The sequence below is a fragment of the Phodopus roborovskii genome, unplaced genomic scaffold, assembly GCF_943737965.1.
Source record: "Phodopus roborovskii unplaced genomic scaffold, PHOROB, whole genome shotgun sequence".
Taxonomy (NCBI): domain Eukaryota; kingdom Metazoa; phylum Chordata; class Mammalia; order Rodentia; family Cricetidae; genus Phodopus; species Phodopus roborovskii.
This window is the reverse complement of record NW_026126571.1, coordinates 31,820,173-31,827,065: the sequence shown is the minus strand read 5'-3', so window position 1 is coordinate 31,827,065 and position 6,893 is coordinate 31,820,173. Positions and strand designations below refer to the sequence as shown.

The 6,893-nt window shown below is 53.3% G+C and overlaps 1 pseudogene; it reads left to right on the top strand.

Annotated features, from left to right (window-relative positions):
- Positions 1-1,876: 1,876 nt before the first annotated feature.
- LOC127235782 (eukaryotic translation initiation factor 4 gamma 1-like) lies at positions 1,877-6,203 on the top strand (annotated as a pseudogene).
- The last annotated feature ends 690 nt before the right edge of the window (positions 6,204-6,893 follow it).

The window sequence follows — 6,893 nt, the reverse complement described above, 5'->3', positions numbered from 1 at the left end:
TTAATCAGGCCTAAACATCAGTAACTGACTGACTTACAGATGCAAAATATAATTTCCGTGCCTTCTTCCATTCTCTCTATCACATTACATATTGTCCCAACCTTTAGTTGAATGACCTTCTATGTTTTATTCATGATGATTGTTGACACCGTGTAGGATGGATGTGTGCCATTCTAAACAGGAAGAAGACATCTGGTAGAACTTTGGGTTTTCCTGAAGGTAATGATATGCTTATGGTTAAAATGTTTCATTTCTTTAGATATCTACAGACCTTAAGTTCTCTATGGAATATTTTTCAGAAAATTTTCTATGCATAGATCATCAGATAATGCTCGTTTCTACTTTGTCTTCCAGGAGTGCCTAGGCTCCTGATCCTTTTGTTCTGGTTGCTCCCAAAGGTCTGTTGGATGATCAAGGCTCTGTGACTTTCTTCACCTTCACCATGACATTCTTCTTCTCCACCTTCTCTTCTGATTGGAAGTCTCTCTTTCCAGAATCCAACTTCTTCAATGTTTCTTAACAAAATGGCATTCCTTCTTTGGGAGATGAATCCCTCCTGTGAGAGATGAATGGAACTAAAATTTCTAGGCTTTGTGTCTGTCATGAGACCTATACTTCTTCCCACACACTATGCTGGTAATCTGGACATTTAATTTAAAGAGTTTTCATGAAATAATGTGGTTGTTAGAATGAGAACAGCAGGGGCCCGCCCCGGCCCCCCACCCCTTCCCCCCGCACCCGCTGGCATCAGGGCCGGGGCCCGCCACCGTGTGCCGCCGCCCCGGCCCCGCGCCCAGGCTCTACTCGCCAGGCCGATCCCCAGCCCACGTGTGCCGGGCCGGCCGGGGTGGTTGTGGGGAGCATGGCCCGGCCGGCCCCGCCGGGGAGGGCTCTGGGGCGGCGCGATAGCGACTTATGCTGGGCCCGGGCCGTGGCCAGGAGCAGCCTACGCGGCGCAGACCCGCCGCCCCCTCCCTGCGGGGCCCGGGCGGCCGCTGGGAAGTGACTCGTTGTTCTTTGGCGCTGGGCGTGTTGCGCAGGGCAGGAGGCGGCGGCGGGCAGGGAGGAGCCCCCAGCCCCGCCCGGCGGCCGACCCTCGCCTGCCTGGAGCCGGCTCCGCGGCTGTCGCTGCCAGTCCTGCTGGTAGGGCCAGGCTCGCGCGCGCCCTTCCTGGCTCATGTTCCCGGGCGGTCTCAGGCCTCTCAGGCCCCGTGCGACTGCCCTGCGGCAGGCTCGGAACCCCGTGTCCCCGAGTGGGGGGTGGGGACACCATGGCCGAAGCAGCCGACTTCATTTTTGATCCGGGAGCCTGGTGCCAGCGAGACCTGGAATTTCCGGTCTGGTTGGTTTTGGGCCCCGTGGAGCCAGGTTGATACCCCTCACCTCCCAACCCCAGGCCTTCGTATACCCAGAACCTGTAGGCCGCACTGTGGACTTATTCTTAACCGAGGGGGTGCTGGGGGGACCCTGATGTGGCACCAAATGAAATGAACAAAACTCCTCAACCCACAGGCCCCCCACCCGCCAGGTCCCCTGAACTCCCACAGCCAGCGTTCCCCCCCCCCCCCCCCCCCCGGGGCAGACTGCACTGGTGGTGTTTAGCATGCCACAAGCGACACAAATGAACACGCCTTCTCAGCCCCGCCAGGCCCAGCCCCCGAGCAGTGCAGCCTCAGCCCGTCCTGGCCCAGCCACCCATGTCTACCCTGCTAGATCCCAAGTAATGATCCCTTCCCAGATATCCTATTCAGCCTCCCAAGGAGCCTACTATATCCCTGGACAGGGGCATTCTATGTCTGTTGTCCCAACACAGCAGTACCCTGTGCAGTCAGGAGCCCCAGGATTCTATCCGGGTGCAAGCCCTACCGAATTTGGGACTTAAGCTGGTGCCTATTATCCAGCCCAAGGTGCACAGCAGTTTTCTGCTAGTGTGGCTCCTGCCCCAGTTCTGATGAACCAGCCACCCCAGATTGCTCCTAAGGGGGAGCGGAAAACGATCCGAATTCGAGACCCAAGCCAAGGAGGGAAGGATATCACAGAAGAGATCATGTCTGGGGCCCGCACTGCCTCCACACCCACTCCTCCCCAGAAGGGAGGCAGTCTGGATCCTTGGCCTAATGGGGAGTCGCCTCAGGTTGCTGTCATTATCCTGCCAGATGACTGGTCACAGGGAGCAGCCATTGGGGGGCGGCCAGGACTGTAGGGCCCAGAGCACAGCCCTGGCACAGACTCTCAGCCTTCTTCACCTTCTCCAACCCCATCACCACCCCCAATTTTGGAGCCGGGGTCTGAGTCTAATCTTGGAGTCCTCTCTATTCCTGGGGAAACTATGACAACGGGGATGATTACAAATGTCTGTAGAAGAATCGACTCCCATCTCTTGTGAAACTGGGGAGCCATATTGCCTCTCTCCAGAACCCACTCTTGCTGAACCCATACTGGAAGTAGAAGTGACACTCAGCAAACCCATTCCAAAATCTGAGTTCTCTTCCAGTCCTCTCCATGGTTCCACGGCCCTGGCGCCTCACAGGGTGGAAACTCAGGAGCCCAATGGCATGGTCCCATCTGAGGATCTGGAACCAGAGGTGGAGTCAAGCATAGAGCCAGCTTCTCCTCCTCTTTCAGCTTGTGTTTCTGAATCACCTGTGCCCATTGCTCCAACTGCCCAACCCGAGGAACTGCTCAGTGGAGCCCCCTCGCCACCAGCTGTGGACTTAAGCCCAGTCAGTGAGCCAGAGGAACAGGTCAGGGAGGTTTCGTCTGTGGCACTGGCCACCATTCTCTGTGCCACTCCACCTGTGGCTCCTTCAGAGACTTCTACTCAGGAGGAAGAAATAGAGGAAGAAGAAGGTGGGGAAGCTGAGAGTCAGAAGGGCGCAGAAGACCTCCCCCTTGACAGCACTCCAGCCCAGTTGTCTGAGTTTAGAGGTGGCAGCAGCCACCCAAGTGGCAGTATCTGTGCCAAAGAGGAGGCAGAAAATTAAAGAGCTAAATAAGAAGGAGGCTGGATGCCTTCAAGGAGGTGGACCCAGCAGTACCAGAGGTAGAGAACCAGCCTCCCACAGGCAGCACCCCAAACTCAGAATCAGAGGGCAGCACTGTGCCCCAACAGCCTGAGGAAGCAGATGAAACCTGGGACTCAAAGGAAGACAAAATTCACAATGCTGAGAACATCCAGCCTGGGGAACAGAAGTACGAGTGTAAGTCAGATCAGTGGAAGCCACTGAACCTTGAGGAGAAGAAGTGCTATGACCGAGAGTTCCTGCTGGGTTTTCAGTTTATCTTTGCCAGTATGCAGAAACCAGAAGGATTGCCCCATATAACCGATGTGGTCCTGGACAAGGCCAATAAAACACCACTTCGGCCGCTGGATCCCTCCAGGCTTCCTGGAATAAACTCTGGCCCAGATTTCACTCCATCCTTTGCCAACCTTGGTGGACCAACCCTCAACAGCCGTGGGCCCCCCCAAGGGGTGGGCCAGGTGGGGAGCTGCCCCAAGGGCCAGCTGGCCTGGGACCCAGGCGCTCTCAGCAGGGCCCACGAAAGGAAACACGCAAGATCATCTCCTCAGTGATAATGACTGAGGACATAAAACTGAACAAAGCCAAGAAGGCTTGGAAACCCAGCAGCAAACGGACAGCTGCTGATAAGGATCGAGGGGAAGTAGATGCTGATGGAAGCAAAACCCAGGACCTATATCGCAGGGTTCGCTCTATTCTGAATAAGCTGACACCCCAGATGTTCCAGCAGCTGAAGAAGCAGGTGACACAGCTAGCCATTGACACCGAGGAACGCCTCAAAGGAGTTATTGACCTCATCTTTGAGAAAGCCATTTCAGAACCCAATTTCTCTGTGGCTTATGCCAACATGTGCCGCCGCCTCATGGCGCTGAAAGTGCCCACTACAGAAAAGCCAACAGTGACTGTAAATTTTCGAAAACTGTTGTTAAATCGATGCCAGAAGGAATTTGAGAAAGACAAAGATGACGATGAAGTGTTTGAAAAAAAGCAGAAAGAGATGGATGAAGCTGCTACGGCAGAAGAACGGGGACGCCTGAAAGAACAGCTAGAAGAGGCCCGGGACATTGCTCGTCGACGCTCTTTAGGAAATACTAAGTTCATTGGAGAGTTAGTCAAGCTGAAGATGTTAACAGAAGCAATAATGCATGACTGGGTGGTCAAACTACTTAAGAACCATGATGAAGAGTCTCTGGAATGCCTCTGTCGCCTCCTCACCACTATTGGCAAAGACCTGGACTTCGCAAAAGCCAAGCCTCGAATGGATCAGTATTTCAACCAAATGGAAAAAATAATTAAAGAAAAGAAGACCTCATCTCGAATTCGTTTTATGTTGCAGGATGTACTAGATCTGCGGCAGAGCAATTGGGTGCCTCGCCGAGGAGATCAGGGTCCCAAGACTATCGATCAGATCCACAAGGAGGCTGAGATGGAAGAGCACTGAGAACATATCAAAGTGCAGCAGCTCATGGCTAAGGGCAGCGACAAGCGTCGGGGTGGCCCTCCAGGCCCACCCATCAGCCATGGCCTTCCACTTGTGGATGATGGTGGCTGGAATACAGTCCCAATTAGCAAAGGTAGCCGCCCCATTGACACCTCAGGCTCACCAAGATCACCAAGCCTGGTTCCATTGATTCCAACAACCAGCTCTTTGCACCGGGAGGGCGACTGAGTTGGGACAAGGGCAGCAGTGGGGGCTCGGGAGCCAAGCCCTCAGACACAGCATCAGAAGCTACTCTTCCAGCTACTAGCACCTTGAATCGCTTTTCTGCTCTTCAACAAGCACTACCCACAGAGAACACAGATAACAGTCGTTCAGAGGAGTAGCTTAAGCTGGGGGAGGTGAGAAAGCTGGGGCCCGGGGAGACCGACTAGAGCGGAGTGAGCGGGGAGGTAACCGTGGGGACCGACTTGGCCGTGCCAGAACACCAGCCACCAAGAGAAGTTTTAGCAAGGAAGTGGAGGAGCGGAGTAGAGAGCAGCCTTCCCAGCCCGAGGGACTGCACAAGGCAGCCAGCCTCACACAAGATGGTGGTCTGGATCCTGAGAAGCAGGAAGCCACTCTACCTCCAGCGAGCCTTCCAAAAGCTGCACTCTCTGAGGATGAGGTGGAGAAGAAATCTAAGGCCATCGTTGAGGAATATCTCCATCTCAGTGACATGAAGGAGGCAGTACAGTGTGTCCAGGAGCTGGCTTCACCCAACTTGCTCTTCATCTTTGTGCGGCATGGCATTGAGTCCACGCTGGAATGCAGCACCATTGCTCGTGATATATGGGACTACGGCTGCACCAGCTGCTCTGCGCGGGGCACCTCTCTGCCGCCCAGTACTACCAAGGGCTGTATGAAACACTAGAATTAGCTGAGGACATGGAAATTGACATCCCTCATGTATGGCTTTACCTGGCAGAACTGATAACACCCATTCTCCAGGAAGATGGGGTGCCCATGGGAGAGCTCTTCAGGGAAATTACGAAACCTCTGAGACCCATGGGCAAAGCTACTTCTTTGTTGCTGGAGATCCTGGGTCTCTTATGCAAGAACATGGGTCCCAAAAAGGTGGGAATGCAGTGGTGAGAGGCTGGGCTGAGCTGGAGGGAGTTTCTAGCAGAAGGCCAAGATGTTAGCACATTTGTGGCTGAACAGAAAGTAGAGTATACCTTGGGAGAAGAGTCTGAGGCTCCTGGCCAGAGGGCTCTTGCCTTTGAGGAGCTGCGGAGCAGCTAGAGAAGCTGTTGAAGGAAGGCAGCAGTAACCAGCGGGTGTTTGACTGGGTAGAGGCTAACCTGAAAGAGCAGCAGATAGCATCCAATACATTAGTTCGAGCCCTCATGACAACTGTTTGTTATTCTGCAATTATCTTTGAGACTCCTCTCCGAGGGGATGTTCCAGTGTTGAAATTGTGAGCGAGACTGCTACAGAAATACTTGTGTGATGAACAGAAGGAGCTACAAGCACTCTGCGCTCTCCAAGCCCTTGTAGTGACCTTAGAGCAGCCTGCCAACCTGCTTCGGATGTTCTCTGATGCTCTGTATGATGAGGACTTGGTGAAGGAAGATGCTTTCTACAGCTGGGAAAGCAGCAAGGACCCTGCTGAGCAGCAGGGCAAGGGTGTGGCCCTAAAATCTGTCACAGTCTTCTTCAATTGGCTTTGAGAGGCTGAGGAGGAGGAGTCTGACCACAACTGATGGCAGGTGGGGCCAGGGACTTGGAGCCAGGGACACTTGGATGACTTAGCCAGCCAGGTGCCTGGACTGCAGGGGGGCAGTGGTGGCAGCTGTGGCAGTGGGTGCCTGTAGTGCTTTGTATCTGAGCTAATAAAGTGGCTGATGAGGCAGGATGGCTTGGGGCTGCCTGGGCCCCCCCCTCCAGGATGCAGCCAAGTGTCCCTCTCCTCCCCCCGGTGCGTGCGCAAACACACACACACACACACACACACACACACACACACACACACATATATATATATGAATGACAACAGCATCTGTAGATTCATATGTTTGGTTCTTGGCATAGTTTTTAGGAAGGATTGGGAGATGTGGACTGTTGGAGAAGATGTGTCACTGGAAGGGGGCTTTATGGTTTCAAAATTCTGTATCAGGCCCAATATTAATCTCTGTCTCCTTCTTGTGGAACGGATGTAAACTGTGTTACTGCCTCAGCACCATGCCTGCCACCCGGAACCATGCTTCCCACCATGGAGATCATAGACTAACTTCAGAAATTGTAAGCAAACCTGCCACCCATTAAGTGCTTTCATTATAAGTTGCCTTGATTGTGGTGACTAGAAGTCATTTTATTGCTATGTTCATTTAGCAAAAAACAAAAACCAAAACACGTAAAAACCAAAAAACAAACAAATAAAAAATTATAGGGCC